The sequence below is a fragment of the Equus asinus genome, chromosome 14 (assembly GCF_041296235.1).
Source record: "Equus asinus isolate D_3611 breed Donkey chromosome 14, EquAss-T2T_v2, whole genome shotgun sequence".
NCBI lineage: Eukaryota > Metazoa > Chordata > Mammalia > Perissodactyla > Equidae > Equus > Equus asinus.
This window is the reverse complement of record NC_091803.1, coordinates 38,278,829-38,300,367: the sequence shown is the minus strand read 5'-3', so window position 1 is coordinate 38,300,367 and position 21,539 is coordinate 38,278,829. Positions and strand designations below refer to the sequence as shown.

The following is a 21,539-nucleotide window of genomic DNA, read 5'->3' as shown; positions in this document are numbered from 1 at the left end:
TTGAACCAGGCACAGAGACTGCAGACCTCCCCAGACAAACCAGCCCAATCCTGAGGGAGCGAAGCAATGGCCCATTGCCAGAGCTCTGCGCAGGAACTGCCACTTGTAGGCAGAAGCTTCGAGGCCCCAGCTGCGAGAATGCACTTCCCAGGTTCTGTTCAGTGACTGGAGTTACCTCCATGGGGGCAATTCCCCAGCAGCTCCTACATGAGGCCCTAGTTGCCATCTATCGCTCAGCTCCCAGCACGGGCCCAGATGGCATCTGTCCGCCTGGCTCACAGGCCCCTTTCTGAGGCCCCGCTCTCCTCCAGGTGCTGGGCTGCCACTGGCAGGGCATGCTGAGCTGCACCAAGATTTTCCTGCCACAGGCCTGGGCGTGCAACCTTCCAATCTCCAAGAAGGGCAAAGAGAGCCCACCCAGCTGTGTGGGGGAAGGTTCCAGACAGAGACACACACACCATGTCCCTTCCCTCCGCCCTGCCCGGTGAGCCTCCAGGAATTGATGAATAAGAGCCGGGACTACAAAATGCGCCGTGGAGAATGACAGAGCCAGCTTAGTTATCCATTTCCTCGTTTTAAAGAGTAGCGAAGGGAGCTCTCCCCACAGGCCTTTCAAAATAGCGAAGAAGAGAGGAAGTTTGTCAGGGCTCTCAAAGTCGGTTCTGCTCAGCGAGTCTTGATTGATGGCTGATCGCAGGCCTTGTGGAGGAGTGAAGGATCCGACACAACCTGACATCCCAGCGAGATCAGACAGGGAGGTGAGTGAGCTCAGACAAGAGCCCTGGCCATGGCAGGCGGGGAAGCCGGGCACCTTGGGAGGGCCTCTGCTTTCAGTCTTCACCGATTTTGAGGAGCAGGTGGTATTATTCCAATCTGGCAGATGGGAAAGTAAAGCTCAGAGAGGTTAGCTAATTTGCATACGGCCATGCTGCAGAGTGGGGATGCAAACCGGGGCTGACTGGCTGCGAAGCTCAAGCTTTTTGCTGCAGAACACCAGTCAGGATGCTCCAGCGATGGTACCCTGTCTGATTAAATTCAGGAAATGTCTACTGAGTGTGGGGAACTCGCAGGGGCCCGGCTCTCTTCAGTCCAGCCCTGTGCTCACGCGGTTCAGGGGCCCTGAGGCCAGCCTCCCATCTCACTGCTTCAAACACACGTGTCCCATTTCCAAAGCTTTGGGGAATGTCTAGGATAATTTTTCACAAAGCATTTCAAGCAAACAAAAAAGGGATGTGGAATAATATCAGGAACACCCATGCTCCATCACCAAGCTGAAGAAATAAATGTCGCAGATATAATTTAAGCGCCATCTCCCTCATCCACTAACCACCCCCTCCGTGGCTTGTAACTACCATGCTGAATTTGTGTGTTTCTCACTCATACGCATGTCTTTATGTTTTCGCTGGGTTTGCGTATGCTCCTAAACAAGAGTGTTGGTGGCATGTGTCTGCATTTTTATATAAATGGATCATGTTGTATCTATCCAACTCGCTTTTTATAAACAGCTTTATTGAGACTGTACAACTCACCCACTTAAGATGCACAATTCAGTGGCTTTTAATATATTTCCAGAATTGTGTCCATTATCACAATTTTAGAATATTTTCATTACCCCCAAAGAAAACACTGCCACCCCCTTAGCCATCACCCCCAGTCTCCCCATCCCCCCCCCCAGACCTTGGCAACCACTATCTCCTCTCTGTCTCTATAGATTTGCCTATTCTGCACATTTCATATGTGGAATTCCACTTATAAATGGAATTACTTGCCTTTTGTGTCTGACTTCTTTCCCACGGGGTAACGTTTGCAAGGTTCGTTCATGTTGGAGCATGTGTCCATGCTTCATTATTGACAAATAATATTCCATTGTATGGATGCACCACCGCCTATTTATTCATTTATCAGTTGATGGACTGTTGGGTGGTTTCCATGTTTTGCCTGTTTTGAATAACGCTGCTGTGAACATTCATGGATAAGTTTTTGTGTGGACATGTTTTCATTTCTCTTCCATATACCTAGGAGTGGAAGTGCTGAGTCATATGGTAACTCTATGCCTAACTTTTTGAGAAACTGCCAAACTGTCTTCAAAAGCAGCTGCACCACTTTCTATTCCCACCAGCAACGTCTGAGGGTTCCAATTTCTCTACGTCCTCGTCAACTGTTATTGTCTGGTTTTTTATGACAGCCACCCTAGTGGGTGTGAAGTGGCGTCTCATTGTGGTTTCGATTTGCATTTCCCTGGTAGCTAATGATGTTGAAGATCTTTTCATATGTTTATTGACCATTTGTTGATCTTTTTTGGAGAAATATCTGTTCATTTCCTTTGCCTATTTTTAATTCCGTTGTCTTTTAATTATTGCGTTATAATAGTTCCTTAAATATTCTACATACAAGTCCCATATCAGATATGTGATCTGCAAAAATTTTCTCCCATTCTGTGATTTGTCTTCACTTTCTTGATGTTGTCTTTAAAGCACAAAAGTTTTTCATTTTGACGAAGTCTAATTTATCTATTTTTTCTTTTGTTGCTTGTGCTTTGGTGGTTGCATTTCGGAATCCATTGCCTAACCCAAAGTCATGAAGATTCACCCCTATGTTTTCTTCTAAGAGTTTTATAGTTTACCTCCTTTATTTAGGTCTTTGGTCCGTTTTGAATTACTTTTGGTTTACAATGTGAGTTAAGGGTCCAACTTCATTCTTTTGAGTACGAATATCCAGTTGTCCCACCACCATTTGTTGAACTGAATTGTCTTGGCTCCTTTGTTGAAAATCAGTTGACCATAAATGTAAGGGTTTATATCTAGGTTCTCAGTTCTATTCTATTGGTCTATTGTCTATTTTTATACCAGTTCCGCATTGTCTTGCTTACTGTAACTTTGTAGTAAGTTTTGAAATCAGGAAGTGTATGCACTCCAACTTTATTTTTCGAGATTGTTGTTACTATTCTCCATCCCTTGAATTTGAATGAATTTTCCATATAAATTTTAGGATCAGCTTGTCAGTTTCTGCAACGAAATTATCTGGTGTTTTTATAGGGATTGCCTTGAACCTGTAGATCCATTTGAGGAGTATCTTAACAATATTAAATCTCACACTCTATGAACATGGGATGCCTTCCCATTTATTTAGGTCTTCTTTAATTTCTTTCAACAGTATTTTGTAGTTTTTCAGATCAAGAGTCTTGTGCTTCTTTGGTTAAATTTATTCCTAAGTATTCTTTTTTATGCTATTATAAATAAAATTATTGTTTCAATTTCATTCTCAATATGCTCATTGTCAATATATAGAAGAAATGCAACTACTTTTTGTATAGTGATCTCGTATCCTGCAACCCTGCTGAACTCGTTTAGTAATCTTAACAGTTTTTTGGGTGGATTCCTTAGGATTTTCTATGTATAAGATGATGTCATCTGCAAATAGAAATAGTTTTACTTCTTCTTTTCCAATCTAGGTGCCTTTTATTTCTTTTTATTGCCTGATTTTCCTGAATAGAATTTCCAGTTCAATGTTGAGTAGAAGTGACTAGAGTGGGCATCCTTGCCTTGTTCCTGATCTTAGGGGGAGAGCATTCAGTCTTTCACCATTAAGTATGATGTTAGCTCTGGAGTTTTCATAGATGCCTTTATCTGGCTGAGGAAGTTCCCTTCTGCCTAATATGTGGAGTGTTTTTATTGTGAAGCATGTGATTTGCTTCTCTCCCCACACTGTAAGATTTATCCAAGTGTCGCTATAGTTTGTAATGTCAACTTTTACTGAAGAGTTTGTAGGAAAGATAGAGGAGGAGGTTATCAAATATCACCAGTCTCTTTTAACTAACTCTTCCTTCTCTCTCTCACACCACTCCCCAAAGCCTGCCACAACTCTCTTCCCCCAGGCAAACTCGCTCCTCTGCGGCTGCTCACCAGAGGGCTTTCGGCAAAACTAAGCTCTCCTTCTCATCCATCTGGGGACAATTACAGGAGTGTGGCAGTTCCATAGAAGAATCTCTTCACTCTGCTGGGTGGGAGGAAAGCAGATCAGCAAAGGCTTCCTGAAGGAGGGTCCTTTTGAGCCTAGATTAGAAAAATGGGCAAGATGTTGCCAGGGAAGGAAGGAAATTGCTTGAGCAAAGAAGTCTTAGGTTGTGCCCCTTCAATCAATGAAACTGAATGTAGCCCCTAACGAGGTCCAGGTATGTAAACTCAATTGTGATTCCAAGGATCTCTTACTCATATGATAATTGCATCCTCTGGGTCTATAAACTCCGTAGGATTTCTTGTCTCCAGAGTTGCCCTGTCCAAAATGGTAGCCACTAGCCACATGTGGCTATCTAAATGTAAATTACTTAAAATTAAACAGCATTAAAAATTGAGTTCTTCATTTGCCCTAGATCCATTTCAAGTGATCAATAGCCACAGGCAGGCATTGGTTATCAGAATAGACAGCACAGCCAGAGAACATTTCCACTATCCTTTCAGAAAGGTCTATTGGACAGCATTGCTCTAGTAAAAGAGGGAGGGAAGATGGAATTAAAGAAGATGACTGAGGAGCTTGAGCCAGACACGTGAGCCCTGGGCATAAGGTAAAAGCAGTCGGGCCCAGAGGTTAGTGGGCTGGGGGCCAGTTCTGGCTCGGCCACCCCTAATTCTTTGGACAAATCACTTCCCCTCTCTGGTTTTCTCATTGGCAAGAAAATGCAATCATTGGGCAATGTGATCCTAGGAGCCCATCCAGTGATTTATAGATTTTATGGTTGTTTAGCCAGAAAGGGATGTATTAGGCTGTTTCTTCCAGATGTAGAGAAAAGAGCCTTGGACCCAGAGAGACAGCAGCTGGTTCTGGGGCTACACAGCTGGACCATCATGGGCAAGTCATTTAACCTCCCCTAACCCCATTTCTACAACTGTGAAGGGGAGATTATTGGGAGGATGAACTGAGAGGATGTAAAGGAAAGCACTTAGAAAAAAGAGCAGGGATAACAGGACCCCACCAGGTCAGATAAAGTGGGAAAGTTAGAGTAATGATGCTAAGTGGCTTTATTGGCTGCAGGATTCCTCCGATCCTTTAGTATGCTAATGTGCATTTCCCAAATTGATATAACCACAGGATTCCATTTTGGTTTTTGACTCTCTCAAGGAATGCTCACAGGCATTAGTTATTGTTACATGGAACACACCTGGGAATCACCATTTCCTCAGCCACAGCTTGTATTAATGGCTGTCACCCAGAGTTGCCCCTGAAAAATATGTGACCTAAGGAAGAATTTGAAAGATCAGGGTTGAATGACATCATAGAGATTGCTTAGAGGGGGGGCAGCCATAAAAGGAAACCAAAGAAGAGAGGGAACAGGGCAGATCCATCTGGGGGAAGGGGCAGAGCAGCAGAGAGAAGCTATCATTACTGAATGCACGTGCAAGCTACACGCCATCGACATTTTGCATTGCATCCCTTGTCATTTTCATCCTCATCCTCTCCCATCCTCAGAGCAACTCTGGGAGGCAGGTGGTGTCGTTCCCATTTTACAGATGAGGAAACTGAAGCAGAGAAGTTAAGTAACTTACATACATTTCAACACGTAATAAGTGTTAGAACCGGAACTTGAACCCAGGGCTGCCTGAGTCCAAAACCCCATACCCTAACCCTCTGCCTCAGGGAGCCCAAAATGTAATGGCCTGGAGCTTTGACCCTGTAGGGGATGAGGAGGCAAACTGCCTGTGGTTTGTAAAACTAGTATTGTCCTCATCTGGCTTTTTCCTTATATCTGAGTGAGCTCTCTTCCACCCATGGTCCTCTTCCAGTCCCTCCAGCCTCCCAACAAAGAAGATTCAAGAGGCCCCAAAAGCAGAGCCAAAATCAGCCTTTTATCTTCATCACCTCCTACCCCTCACTCCCCTGGGAATCGTCAGCACTTAGGAGGCCGGTGTGAAGCCTGAGATTTTAGGAGCTGGTTTTGAGAGCCTTACACCCATATTCCGAGCCATCTGAGTGAAGCCCAGAGGTCTAGCTGGCAGGGCGGGAGCCTGGGCTCTCAGGCAAGGACCAGGGGCACAGAGCAAGCAGTGAAGTCTATGAGTCACAGTATGAATGTTGGCGGATTGTGCCATCTCCGCTTTGGGGATGGGACATTGATCCATTGCGATCAAAAGCAATTGTACCATTTTTTTTTTTACCCATCTGACTTCTTTAGGGCATTGAACATTTGCCTGCAGGGTGACCAAGCCAAAACAGCAAAGAGAAACCCTCACATCATGTCACCAACACTTCGGCATTTAAAAACACAATGGCAGGGGGCTGGCCCCGTGGCCAAGTGGTTAAGTTCGCGTGCTCCGCTGCAGGCGGCCCAGTGTTTCGTTAGTTCGAATCCTGGGCGCGGACATGGCACTGCTCATCAGACCACGCTGAGGCAGCGTCCCACATGCCACAACTAGAAGGATCCACAACGAAGAATATACAACTATGTACTGGGGGGCTTTGGGGAGAAAAAGGAAAAAATAAAATCTTTAAAAAAAAAAAACACAATGGCAGGTTGGGGCCTTACAAAGAGCGAAGAGGGAAAAACATTGTAAATACTGTGTACTTGTGACCGTTCAGGCTGAACTTGAAAACAGGCGTCTTCATTTGTAGTTAATTAGATTTAACTCAGCTGCGATTACAGATGGACTCCTTTGCTCCATCAACAACCAGCGTTTGCTGGACATGTGTTGTAATCTTGCCTTTAAATACAACCACATGGATGACATAGTTTGTTTTCTCTTGGCCATTGGACTGGAAAACTATTAAGACAACATCTGCTTTGCTTTCCGATTGAATCAGGGGCAAAGAGCAACTCTCTCTAGCGTCCTTCAGATGATGCTTAGGATATCAAGTCACCGCCGCTAACCACTTTCCCACTCCCGAAGAATCTGATCCTGAACATGAGCTTTCTACTGGAAACCCGGTCTCACTCACTCAAGGACCAAACTGCCTTCTGATCTTGGCTCCCTAATGTGAAGTCCACCCTCCAACATCCTGTGCCTCTCCAATTCGCTATTGTAACCCTTGTTTTGGTATTTTTTTTTGTAGTAGTGCTGAACCCAGTTGGAAATGATTTTAGTTTCCATTTAGTTTTTTGTCTGTTTCATCATGAGTGTTCCCTCCAGGAGGGCGGGACCCGTGTCCCCCCACCCCCCCCCCAAACCCCCATGCACTCCCATTCCTCTGGGGCAAAAAACACTGAGTAGATAGCTCAATAAATATTTGCTAAATAAATCATGGTGTTCCCCAGTTTAAGCGGAGAATGGCGTAAGAGTGAGCCGTTTGGTGAGAAAGTTATTGCCTTTGCAATCATTTCAATCTCTCTGATAACATCCAGGGTACTTGGTTGTTACTGTCTCTCTAACATCTCTCTTAGACTTGCTGTTCCCCTCCCCACCCATCCTACCATCACCACCTCCGCTTTTTCTAACAGAAAGAACACTTCTGGGCTCAGAGTTAAGAACAGTTATCAAGCCTAGCTAGGATTTAATAACATTGTTTTAAATGTTATTAAAGGGTTTCATTTTTTTTTTAATTCAAATAGTATTTGTGGGTCTCCATTATGGTACTGATAGAAAGTTTCCTTTTAAAACAAATTAAAGTTCAAGTGTATTGTTTTAAAGAAAAATTGTAACAGTGCAGGTGGAATGAAGCAAAAGCCTTGAAGGTGATAGCCACGTGACTAAAGTTTGGGAATGAATGAACACAGCACGTGGGCACATTCATTCTTGGAAATACCCACTTCGAGCTTTGTTTGGCCGGCGCCTTGAGAAAGGCAATTCAGCGAAGAGAACTTAGTCGTCCTCTCTTCCCCAAATAATTTAGGTCTGTGCTGTCAAGTCCCACCTCCTAACCTCTTCCTCCTCCTCCTTTCCCCAATTGGTGATTATGCAGAAGGAGACCAGCAAAGATGTGGGGACCTGGGACGACTTTAGGCCTGAAGTGAGTAGCCCCTCAGGACATTGGAGGAAATATCTAGAGCCATAATCTTCGCTGAATCCTGAGACTGCAGATGAATCGTGGATTTTTCTCGAAGGAAGGTCGCCGTCATCCATCAGGTTCTTGACGTGCCCTAAGAAGGTTTCAGGACCACTGACCTGGAGGCTCCCCCAGGAATGAATCGTTGCTGTGGAGTTCTGACCCTTGGTTTTCTGCCACACACAGCTGGTCAGTTAATAATGCAGCAAGTTAATAATTAAAATGGGGGTTATGTGATCCTTAAAGAGGCAGACTTGCTCAATCCTGTCTTCTCTTGAAGAACACTGTTGCCATCAAAATCAGCGGGCTCTCCCAGGGGGCTCTGGGCTTACCTGTGTCATAAGCACAGGGAACGATCAGAGTCTGCTCTGTCGTCTGTGTCCACACTAGACGCTGAGCTTGTGCGCACAGAGACCAATGTCTCCTTTATCTTCTGCCTCCATAATCCTTCATGCTTAAACGCCTGTACCCCTGCTTCTCCCTTCGCCTAACTTTCCCATAGTATCTCTTGTTAGCACCCCAGGATCAGAGTGGTTGGACCCACTGCTCTGTTTATAAGCCAGGAGGCAGGAAATCTGGGTTGGCTGTGTGACTTGAAGCACGTTACTTAACTTCTCTGACTCATAAGAATGTTGTAAAATTTAGATCAAATAAAGGAACAAATGTGGGAGCTCTGGAGAAAGTTAGGAGTCATAAGATGTAGAAGGTCTGTTCAGGGAGCAGGATTCAAGTCACCCTCATGACCAGTAACTCCAAGAAGCCCCTAGAATAAGGCTCCTCCCAGCCAGAAATAAGAAGTGGAACTTGGAGTGTTTGCAGCACTTTTAAGCATGATTTTTTTTGAGTTGTGTCTCACTTAGATTCTTTAAAACACCATAAATACCCTCTGGCAGTAACTTCCCATGGTGGGTACCTGTGGTTCTTTTAACCTCTCCTTTTATATGTGTAAACCACCCCGCCCCATTCCCAGTCCATGTGAATGAGGGGTGTTGATTGGCTCCAGACGTGGTCATGTGGTTCAGAATTGGCCAATTAGATCATCACATTCCCCAAGTCCTAAGCTATTGGTTCAGGTAGGAGTATATCATTTAGTTTGGACCAGTAGGATGCAAGAAGGCTTTTACAAAAATTTCTGAGATGCAATGTGTTCCTTTCAAATAGATCACAAGCCAGCTTGACTAGGCTGAAGCTGCTGCATTCCTGTTGGTGGCGGGAAGAGAGAATCTGTCTGAGAATGAGAAACAAGAAATGGGACAGGAGATAGAAAGAGTTGTGATTTTATTACTTGAGTCCTTGAATCCAACTGTGCCTGAATCGCTGAGCTTTTTGATGATATGAGATATAAGTTGTGTTCGTTTGCTTGTTTGTTTTTCTGAAGCTGCTTTGACATGAGTTTTGTGTCACTTGCAACCATAAGAGAGTCCTGACTGACTGCAGTATTCTTAACATCTTTATCAAGAGCTGTTTCTCTCTTGATGTTGACTGCTTCCAACCCATGGCCTCAGGTCTCATCTGAATCCACTGAAATTATTAATCTTAACTTTCATTTGTATTTTGCTTCTTTTTTGGCACCACAAAGATGGTGAGAATCATCTATCACATTTATTTGGCACCTTATAGTTTACAAAAGGTTTTCACAGGTGCTATATTGTATAACTATGTATTACCCCCACTTCACAGATGAGGAAGCTGAGGATCAGAGAATCAAAGCGACCTTGTGCCCAAGGCTACTCACTTAATAGGTCATGTGGTCTCCAGCCTAGGGCTTCTGGTCCTCAAGAGTGCATTATTTCATACATACCTGTGGCAGATGGATAAAGGGTGTGAGGAGATGCAGATAATCCCCTAACTTCATGAACAAGATACTAAGTTCACTGAGCCCAACATTCCCCTTCCTACAGCCTCATTACATGTCCCCATGGCCCTAATCTTCTGTATGGAGTAGTAGACGCTCAACAAACTTCTAGTAACGTCAGGAATACCAAAGCAACCCTAGGACTTCTTTGCTCCCCAGCTGAAGATAGCTCCTTCTCCAACTTTGGGAAAATTTGCATCCTAAACTATCATGTTCTCCTTGCCACGTCATACTGTTTTTCACCCCTGTGCGTAAGGTCCTTTTCTATCTCCTTTCCTACCTTTTTCCTCTGCTTACTTAACCATCCTTCCTGTATTTGTCAGATTTCTTGGTTGCAAACACAGAATCCATTTTAGCTCCTCTGAAAAGAAAGGGAAAATGTTAGATTGTTTCAGGTAACTCACAGAATCTCCAGCAGGACCAGATAATCAGGTGTAGGGGGTACATAGCCAGGAACAACACCTACATCTTAGCTGCAAGGGAGTCAAGGGAAGTGAGTTTCTGGCTTCCACCTTTACAAGAAGAGACCCTTAAGTCAGAAAATTCCCCAAACCAGGAATGGTATGTGAGAGATACAGCCAAAAGCACAAGAAATTATACATTAAACTTCCTAATTCTGCTAAAATGTCACCACTGCCACTAACTCACCCACCCCCAAGACACCTACTCATAGTTAGCTGCTGCTTCTGTGTTCTCGTGGGACCTGTGTCTACAACTGTGATGGCACATGGTTCTCATTGGTCTGCTCCCCGCCCCATGCCACTTGAGGGCATTCTTTCTCCACTGACAGTGCCATGCAGGTCACTCTCCCTAAATCGTCCTTCACCTACCAACCACCACCCTTTTACCTTTTCACCTAGTTACCTTTGATTTATTTTTCATATCTCACCTCAAAAACAATATCCTCAGATGGGGCTGGCCCCGTGGCCGAGTGGTTAAGTTCGCGCGCTCCGCTGCAGGCGGCCCAGTGTTTCGTTGGTTCAAATCCTGGGCGTGGACATGGCACTGCTCGTCAAACCACGCTGAGGCAGCGTCCCACATACCACAACTAGAAGGACCCACAATGAAGAATATACAACCATGTACGGGGGTGCTTTGGGGAGAAAAAGGAAAAAAATAAAATAAAATCTTTCAAAACAAAACAAAACAAAACAATATCCTCAGAAAAGCCAGTGCTGACTTCAATCCCAAGTCATATACTGTCTTAGTCTGTTTCGTCTGCTTCCACAAAACTCCCAGAGGCTGGGCGGCTCAAACAAGAGAAATTTATTCCTCATAGTTCTGGAAGCTGGGAGGTCCAAGATCAAGGTGCTGGTTGATTTGGTGTCTGGTGAGAGCCCACTTCCTGGTTCCTAGACAGCTGTCTCTCATTGTGTCCTCACAAGGCAGAAGGGTGAAGGAGCTCTCTGGGGTCTCTTTTATAAGAGCACTAATCCCCTTCACGAGAGCTCCACCCTCACGACCTAATCATCTCTCAAAAGCCCTACCTCCCAATACCATCACATTGGGGTTTAGGTCTCAACACACGAATTTTGAGGGGACACAAACGTTCAGGCTATAGTATATACTCATAGTATCTTGTTCTTGTAAATTCACCTAGTTATCATAGTTTATGCTTTGTTTTTTTTGTTTTTTGTTTTTTTGTTGAGGAAGATTCATCCTGAGCTAACATCTGTTGCCAATCTTCCTCTTTTTTTGCTGAGGAAGATTAGACTTGAGCTAACATCTGTGCTAGTCTTCCTCTATTTTGTATGTGGGTTGCCACCACAGCATGGCTGATGAGTGGTGTAGGTCAGTGCCCAGGATCCAAACCCACAAATCTGGGCCACCATAGCAGAGCATAACAAACTTAACCACTGTGCCACAGGGCTGGCCCCTAGTTTATGTATTTCAAAACTTATCTCACCTGCTGGACTTTAAATTCCACAAGGGCAGAGAAACTCACTGGTTTTGATCACCATTGCATCCCCCAACCCCTAGCCCAGTGCTTGCACAGTAGATAAAGTAATGGACTGAGTGGACACAGTCATCCTAGATTGATGTCAGGGCGTACTTCAGAAGCTTTCTGTCCCAACAACAGATGACCACACAGTCCCTGCCTACTAGAAGTGGTCCTAGTATATCATTGAAGTCAAATGAATCTGAGTGATAATTATGCCAGAGGAACGGAACATGTGTGAGGAGTAAGGGGAGGCTATTTTTCTTGGAAAGTGCAAGGAGGCAGTTACCATTCTCCAGTCCTGGAGTGGTTGTGTAAGAGACACACACTGATGGATCCTCTGGGGCACGCTGACCCCAGCTCTGCCCCGTGAGCAGGTCTGTGGCAGGAGCCCCACAAGAGAGCAGGAAGTGGATGGGTGGTGGGAAAAGGTCTCCAGCTTTACTCCTGGGGGAGCCAAAGAATAGGAGAGAAGCTTCTCCCCCTTTGTGAAACTCTATTTTAGTTCAGTTCAACCAGGCTTTTTGGGATCCTCATGCTTAGGAGCCAAGACATGGCCCTTTTCCAAAGTGAGTTTGCTTTGCAAGAACCATAAATCCCTCAGTCTCTTCCTCTCCTCTGGTGCCCTTCCTCAGCAGACAGTATGCCCAGGTCCTTCTTATCTTAAGAATCATCCCTTGCCCCTGCTTTCTCTTCAAATTACTCTCCCGGCTTTCTCTTCCTTCACTGCCAATATTCTAGAAAGGGCTCACACCTACCATCTCTCAGCTCACTCTTTCTCTAACCCCTGGCCATCCAGCTTCTGCCCCTTAGTCTATGGGACTGGCTTCTCTGGCCTAAAGTTACTCATGGTCCTAAATCAGTCACTCCTCACCTTTTTGGAGTCTCTTTGAGAACTTTATGAAAGCTATAGACTTCCTTTCCAATGAAACACACTCTTATATCCACATAAGAATTTGTAAACAATTTCAGGGGTCCATGTGCCTTCTAAACCCACCCTCAATCCCAATAAGATAATAATCCCATTCCTGAGTGAGCAATCCAAAGGTCTTTTCTTTTCTTTTTTTCCCTCCCCAAAGCCCTAACACATGGTTATACATCTTAATTGTAAGTCATTCTGGTTCTTCTATGTGAGCCACCGCCACAGCATGGCAACTGACAGACGGGTGGTGTGGTTCTGCAACTGGGAAGTGAACCTGGGCCGCTGAAGCACTGAGCACTGAACTTTAACCATTAGGCCATCAGGACTGGCTCCAGAGGTCTTTTCTTAATTGACTTGGGGGATGAAGAACCCAGGTTCCAGAGTCAGGTTGCTTGTTGTAAATCCTGACTCCACCCTTTCTGGCTACTTGAAGATGAGCCTCAGTTTCCACAATTATAAAAAGGAGATAATATCTAACTTTCCAGGGTTGTGGTGAAGCTTAAATGAGTTAATTCAATTAAGGCGTTTAGAATAGTGCTTGGCATATGTTAAGTACTCACGTGTTCGTCATCATCATCATTATTTTAGTTTCATTGTTTATTATTCTCACCAACCTCATGAATTCTAGATCAAACATAGTCCCACATCTGACTCACAGAAATGTCTTGAGGGCTGCACATTATTCTAGAAAAATAATAATAAATTCATTGACAGCATTCAGAAATTGAGTTGACACAAAATTCTAGCCTTTTGGCTTCTCTTGGAAAATCAGATGTGAGAATCCTGGGTCCACATTTCCAGCTGGCATCATGGGCTGGAGCTGAGTGTTTGATTAGTTCTCCAATTTGCCACAGTCCCCACTAGTCCCCAGCACTGACACTGAGAATCCATTGCACATACACAGTCGTATTCCTTATAGTCAAGACATGGTTCTTGTACCCAGAAAAATGACAGCTAGACCAAGGAAGCTGTACATTTTTTAAACGAAAGCGTACATTAATCTATATAAGTAAAAACTACGCCCATGAGTTTTATACTGTAAACACCTCCACTCACTTGCTTTCCTGCTCAGCCCCCATGGGCATTTGAGCCTTCCATCTCTGGCTCTGCAAAGTGTCTAACCATTGGCCACTGCTTGCTTCCTTCTCACACTCTCTCCTCTACCAGCTTCCTTGTCACTGCCCCGAAGTACTTCTTTTTCGTCTCACTCCTCTTGTGGTGGGAATGACGAGGGTTTCAGAATTGAGCAGATTTGGGTTCAATCCTAACTCTTCTGAGCTTCAGTTTTATGTCTGAAAAGGTTACACTTTCTTACCTACAGGGCTGTTTGAGACTTGAACAAGAAAATTCATCCCTTAGCATAATGCCTGGCAAATAATAGTTGCTGAATAATGATAGTCCCTTTCCTCTGCCTAAATGACGGATAATCCTCAAGGTTCTGTCCTCCAACCCCTTCTCTCACTGTCTGGTCCTCTTGTTTTAGGTGGTCATTCCAATTTCTATAACTTTGACTGTTGCTTCTGTGCAGTTGACTTCCATGATCACCAATGCCATTGGGCCACTCCTCTTCCTCCTCTTTGCCTCTGCATCTGACAATGAGTTTTAAATAACATTTTCTGTAGAGAGAACAGAAAGATCATTCCATCTTTCCTATAGCATGCTGATTGAATTTGTTTTTCTATTCTTGATAGGTTATAAAATTTTCTTTCAGCTTTACAACTTTTTATTGGGAAGATGTAAATTTTTAGAACTATTAAGTTTGGGAAAATCGTTATCAAGTTTCTTCCATATGTGTGCTCAAAAGTTTGGAATAATTTTCCACAGACAAGCTCTGGCTCTGTACATTTCAAACCTTGTTTCCCCTCCACCACTCACATACGTGGGCATATTTGTATTACAACACATCTTCATGTCATAGTTCTGGGGGAGTCGGCCCAGTGGGTAGTAAGAATATTCCTGGAAACTATTCCTACCTGAGGATAGCTAGCAATTACTTTATATAAGGAAGTGACTGTGAAGTGCATAAATATATCCCACGTGACCCAAACTAAATGTATCCCAACTCAACTTCCCTTGGCTAGATCCAGAAAATATCCACAGACATTCCAGTGTCACCCAACACAAGAGGGAGATGGGTGAAATGGAAAGAAAGTCAACTGGAAGGAGACATTGGTCTTAATTGATTGATCAAATGATCATATTATTGCAAATTTTATAGAAACATCTTACCATGTGAGCACCTTCCTAGGGCCTTGGAAGTGCCCACACAAGTGATAAACCCTGAGACTTAAGCTGAATGAGCTTCACAACATAGTCACCTCTGTCTACACACTCTTCACTCTGGACAAACTGGATTGACACCCATTGCTGAGCCTTTGCTTGTGTCGGTCCACCCTCCTCTGGACCAAATCCATCTAGGTCAAAACTTGCCTCCCGTGAAAATGTCCCAGACTTTTTCAATTATTTCTCTTTCATCCTCCTCGACACCTTCATAGATTTTCACCCTCTACGAGTCTGGTTGCTTTTGGCAGACGTTACCTTGTATTTCAGTCTTCCATTCACTCAGAAAATATTTGCTGAATGCTCATAATGTTTCAGCCATTGTTTGGGCACTGAGGAAATGCCAAAAAAGGCCACATCCCAGCATTCTTGGAGCTTATAGCCTAGTCAGGGTGGAAAGTACATGTACCTTAAAATGCAAAGATGATCCTTTCATGGAGAGAGAGAAGACCATGGAGAAGATCCGAGTGACCAGGAAGAGGGATGCTGCTGCTTTAGAGGGATGGTCTTGGAAGGCCTTTCTGATGAGCTGCCCCTAGACCATGAGGAGCCAGCCCCAAGAAGAGCTGAGGGAACGGCATTCTCAGCATAGGGTACAGCCAGGGCAAAGGCGATAAGGCAGGATACCATAAGACCATGGTGGCTCCAGATAAATTATACTGGGGGCCACTGTCTCTGAGGAGCCCTTAGTCCCTCCATGCTATTCAGGGTGCTCCCGCTTCTGTCTCCTACCTAGATCTTCCTTTTCAGAGCAGGATCCTTTGCTGTTGGAGTTTTTGGACTCTGCATCAAAACATGCCTGTTTTATGTTCTGGAGCAGGAAGTGCCTCTGGTGGCATGTTAATTATTGATAGACTGCTAATGTGTTACTTCGTCTCAGATAGTGTCTGTGCTTATCAATAAGACTTTCAGATGAAAAAAATGCCTTAACTTCAACATGTGCCTCTGACAGCAGGAGTATCAGGCAATGTGGCAGGTCAGTAGAAGAGATATTTTTAGACCGACTGAGTGCTGCAAATCACCTGTGGTGTGAGGACACCCAGACTGGGTGTATTAGTTTTCTATTGCTCCTGTAACACATTACCACAAGTTTAGTGGCTTAAAATAGCATCTATTAATTATATCTGCATGTCAGAAGTCCAAGTACAGCGTAGCTCAATGAGTCTTTTGCTCAGAGTCTCACCAGACTGAGACCAAAGTGTTGGCAGGACTGCATTCCACTCTGCAGGCTCTGGAGATGAATCAGTTCCAAGCTCATTGAGGTGGTGGGCTGAATTCAGTTCCCTGTGGTTGTAGGACTGAGGTCCTTGTTTCCTGCGGGGCCCGCTCTTTGCAGCTAGAGGTTGTACTCATTCCTTCTCATGCTCTCCACGTAGCCCCCTCCAGCAAGAGTGGGATGGATGACTCCCTCTCGTGCTTTGAATCTCCCTGACTTCTTCTGCCACGTCTCTCTGCCAGCCAGAGAAAGTTCTCTGCTTCCAAGGACTTTTAAAAATCATGTAATTATATTGGGCCCGCCAGGAAAATCCAAGATAATATCCCTATTTTAAGGTCTATAACCTTAATCTCATCTGCGAAGTCTCCTTTTGCCATGGAACGTAACATCCTGGTTCCAGGGATTATGGTGTGGATGTCTTTGGGGGGCCCTTCTGCACACCACACTGGGCAAGAAGGCAGAGAAATGGGATTTTCACCCTTGTCCTGACTCTTACTGCAACTATGGGCAAACTTGTTAATCCCCTGGGGAGGGGAGTTCCAATTTCTATAGAAGAGGGATGAGAGCTGAGGTTTAGCAGCCCTATCATCATCCCATTTTACAGTTTCAGCTTAAATAAAATTGCATGTGCAAAAGCACTCATCAATTCAGCATACCCTTGGTCGTTATTATTGTTCTTATATTACATGGTACTCTGATAGCTCTTACATTGTATAGGGGCCCCTCTACTGCCTTCGGTAATTCTCCAGCAAGAAGGGGCAGCTGTAGCAGAGTTGGTTAAGAATCTGAGCTCTGGAGCCTGATTGCTTGTGCTTAAATCCTGTGTGACCCTGGGCAAGTTTTTAAACTCTGCTTTAGTTTCATCCTCTATGAAATGGACAGAGTGATATCTCTGCCCCATGGGGTAGTTACAAGGAGTAAATGAGTTTACATTTATGAAGTGTTCAGAAGTGTGCCTGGCACATAGTGGCAGCAGCTGTCGTCACTATCATCCACCTTATCATCAGCAACCACATCACCACATCCTGTCAGTGTCCTTCACAGCCCTTTTTGCCATTTGCAAGCATAAGTTTTGTCTGTGTGTTTGCTCAGTGCATATTACCTGCACTAGATTTAAGCTGCGTAAGGGCCACTACGTTGAGGGGATTGCTTGTGATTAGTTTTTAATTACTTAAGTCATCAAGAATACATTTTGTAAACAAATTGAAACATTGAGGATAAAGCTAATGTTTCCTTTGAAAACCTTGTTTCCTCCTGGTCCTGTCTCTTCTCCCCAGAGAGAAGTAGCTCGAAGTCTGACGATATCAAGTGTTGCTGTGGGTGTGGAGAAATGGAAATGCGCAGACATTGTAAATTGATATGACCACACGGAGAGCAGCCTGGCAGTAGCTCTTAAAATTAAAAATGGGTGTTTCTTCTGACTCAGAAGTTTCACTTCTCAGAAGGCACCTTAGAGACACGTTGGCGTATATGCCAAAGAAGCCACAGAGAAGGATGTGCACCCCACATTCTTCATAATAGCAAAAATGGGACAATCGAAACATTCCTCAAAAGAGGAATGGTCATATAAAACACAGCACCTCCTGAGAGGCAGTGCAAGAAGCAGTTACAGAACTTCTATCTCTATTTTTACATTTCGTATTTTTATTTGTACTTTACATATTTTAATAAGAACAGCAAACTTGCTAAGATTCAGGTCCTGTTTACTCATTTAATTTTCACAATGACTTTATGAGGCAGGTATTATTAATATCCCTATTTTATAAATGAAGAATGTGAGACACAGAGAAGTCAAGTAACTTCCCGAAGGTTCCCCAGTGGACCTGGGATTTGAACCAGGGCAGTCTGATTCCCAAGTAACTGGGGTAAATCATTACATTAAACAGTTTGTCCTTTTTTGTAATGTGCATAATTTATTAATATAATAGTTTATGTCAATGTGTAAAAAAGTAATATGCAACAACTGGGGGTTGTTTGAAGTTCAAAACTTCAAGGGTGCTCGATCACAAGACTTTCGAGATAGCTTTAGGATGAAGTAGGTCTTTCTGGGCCAGGTCTGTCTTGTTTTCTTATGTTTCTCCAAGTGCTTATCGAGGCACCTTGCACATAGTAAGAACTCGGAGTAAATGAATCAATGAACTGGGAAGAAATGGCTGACCTCAGTGCAATGCCTGACAAGCTCAGTGCTGTCATCTGACTGACGGTGGGACAGAGGAGCCGAGAGCTAGGTCTTCGTGCTCCTTGCTCCCCCTCCCCCAGGCCCTGTGTCCTAGGATCCTGGCTGGGCAGGTGTTTTGAGGCTCAGGTTTCTGGAGCCGGGAGATGGACATCTGCAAGGCTGAGTGACAGAACTGGGGATACCTGAAAAAGCCACAAGCAGGTGGGCAGCGGGTGCCAGCACTGGCCCAGTGCTTGCATGGACACAATCTTCCTGGGGTTCCATTTTGGACATTGGGTGGGGCGGATGGCCCTGGGGAGAAGGAGGCCCTTCTCCTGGCACAGTGTGGGCTTTGAGCTGCTTTCAGCTGCCTGCTTGCAGCTGCTTGAATGTTACTGCCCCTTTGGAGCCTCTTAGGCCTGGATTTCAATCCTCTAGCTGTATGATCTTGAGACTGGACACTTCACCTCATGGAGCTTCAGTGTTTCCATCTGTAGATTGGGAATAATATCCTCCCAGCTGGCTAGACTCTTGTGTGGCTATTGAGATTATCCAGGTCAAGGGTGAACTTGGTTATCTGTGCTCAGGGGACACGATGCTTTTCACCCTCCTCTCTATAATGGGCAGCAGGTGCCAGTGGAGAGGGCAGGCCCGGCATTCTGGCTTTGCTCTTCCCACTGATCCGCTCCACTGATTTCTCTGCATCCAGCTGGAAGCAAGTTAAAGCAAGCATCCAGGACGATGACAAAGGGATGTGGAAGCCTTCGAAGAGCAGCCAGTGAGGCAGGGGTGTGGTCAGGGCTTTAGTGAGTGTGGCAAGATGCTGTGTACCCGTGGCAGGTGGGGCTGCTGGAGTTGGCATCCCAACTCTGCTCTTTATCAACCTTTGGGTACCTTATTTAAAGTCTCAGAATCTCAGTTTTCCCATTCTAAAATGGGAACAAAGACCCTGACTCAGAGGACTGCGTGAGTATTAAATACAGTCATGTGTCACTTAATGATGGGGATACGTTCTGAGAAATGCGTCCTTAGGCAATTTCATCGCTGTGCGAACATCACAGAGTACTTACATTTAGAGTGTACTGCACAGTGTACACGGTACACTTAGAGTGCACTGACACACCCCTGGATGGTACAGCCTACCGCATATCTAGGCTCTGTGGTACTCACCTTAGGGGACCACCGCTGGATATGTGGTCCGTCACTGACTGAAATGTCGTTACGCGGGGCATGACTTGTATTAAAGAATAGTGTGTGGACAGCTCTCAGCACCGTACCCCACACCTGGGCGGTGCTCAGTAAATGGCAGGGGTGATTATCATTGAGCCTCACTGTCCTCCTCATCGTTCCTGTGCATGTGCACACGTAGGGAATGGCAGTGTAGAATTTGCAGGTATTTGTAGCTGCTGGAACCTCCTCCTCCTCCATCCCCGTGGCTGTCCTGAGGAATCAAGGTCCAGCCATCAAAGCAGAGCTGAGGCAGCTGCCCCTGCATGTTGTCCCCTGAGCAGAGCTGTTCTCCACTCTCCACAGAGAGTGGCTATCTGGGTTACCTGCCACCTCGCCTGACTCATTCCCTGGAAACTGGGCCCCAGCGTTCTGGGCCAGATAACGTCCTCCGTGTCCTCAGATGCCCTGAGACGCCTGGGCATGGGGAGGGGAGGGCAAGGAGGGAAAACCCATCTGTGGTCAGCCAGCGGGCAGCCTCACCAGACGTGGAGAGGAGGGTATCGGTGTTCTGGAGGGTGGGCTTCTGCTGCCCGACTTCCCCTCTGCTCCAACTCTCTGGGTCTCATCTCACAGAAGATATGGGTCTTAGGAGGCAGCAGGAGCCTCAGAAAGTATTCGGTCCAAAGTTCTTATTTTCTGATGAGGAAACTGAGGTCCACAGAGGGTTGGCAACATCCCTGCACAGGCAGGAGCAAAACAGCTCCTGAAACCCAGTCTCCCGGCTCCCAGCTAGTGCTCTCCCCACGCCCCTCTCCCCACGTTGCTACAGTGTCAGCTGCAACCAGGTTCAGCCCCTGGTCCCACCACTTATCTGCTGTGGGAGGTAAAGGGTGAAGACCATTCTATGCCTCCATTTCATCGATCTGTGAAGTGGAATCATAATATGAACCTCCTAGGACCTCTTTGAGGCTGAACTAACATATGCGAGGTCCATGGCTGGAAAGTGGTAGACCATGTAAGTTTGTGGGTATTAAGGTGACCCGAATTGCTTCCTGTGTGTTGGACACCATTTTGATACTCTGTATGTATTAGCTCACTTCATCCTCCCAACAGGCTGGTGCTAGTTCAACCCCACTCTACAGAAGGGGAGAGGAAGGCACCCACCCACTCCTTGAGTAACTCACCCAAGGTGGAGGCAGAGCCTATCAAACCAAGTGGTCTGGATCCTGGGTCTCTGCTTTTAGGAACCACACCCTAACATAGCAGGAGACCCCGTGCAAGCACGCTGCTGAGCATTAAAGCTTATTCTCTAAGGTTGCGTCATGGCGTGCACCATACGTTGACTTTTCAGTAAAATGGTAAGATTTAGAGAGTGAGCATCATGGGAGTGGGACCAGGAACTGGATCATTTCAACCAGGAGACGCCCCAGGAGTGGTCCTCAACTGAGAGCCTCTGAAATGGGGGTGAGGGCTCTGATTGTCATGATGACAGGGACCCACTGCTGGCATGCAATGGGAGGGGGCCAGAAATGGGAAATGTCCTGCAATGCGCAGGATGGACTCACACAAAGAATTGTCCTGCTCCAAATGCTGGTAGCCCCCAACTGAGAAAGCTGCACATTAAGAAACATCCAGGGAACAGGGGACTGTCTTGTGGGGACAGACCCAAGGGCAAACTTCTGATGAGCTGAGGCATTTGGGGTGGGGCGTTCAGGGTGCCTGCAGGACTAGGCAAGACTCATGTAGCCCCGGACCTCTCCTCAGCTAGTCATCTGGGGAAAAAAAGATAAGGAACAAAGACTAGGATTAGATGAGGTCAATGTTTCCCAAACTCTGGTACATGGAATATTTATCATTTTAATAGTTATATATTTTAATATATACTAGAAAAATAACTAGCACATCAGATCCACGATTAAATGAATATTATAGTTAAGATGAATTTACATATTTAAGTTTGGTGAGGTTTTGGTGAGGAAGAGTGGCCCTGAGCTAACATCCGTTGCCAATCCTCCTCTTTTTGCTTAA

At 45.3% G+C, this 21,539-nt stretch overlaps 2 protein-coding genes across 6 annotated transcripts in view; both read left to right on the top strand.

Moving 5' to 3' along the window:
* ERCC4 (ERCC excision repair 4, endonuclease catalytic subunit) overlaps positions 1–8,216 on the top strand; it is a 66,857-nt gene extending 58,641 nt beyond the window's left edge. The window contains exon 12 of the mRNA XM_014866340.3: positions 7,888–8,216. The gene's annotated coding sequence lies outside the window, so the exon portion shown is untranslated. The remainder of the gene's footprint in view (positions 1–7,887) is intronic.
* MRTFB (myocardin related transcription factor B) overlaps positions 1–21,539 on the top strand; it is a 256,408-nt gene that overhangs the window by 25,296 nt on the left and 209,573 nt on the right. The gene's annotated exons all lie outside the window — the stretch shown is intronic.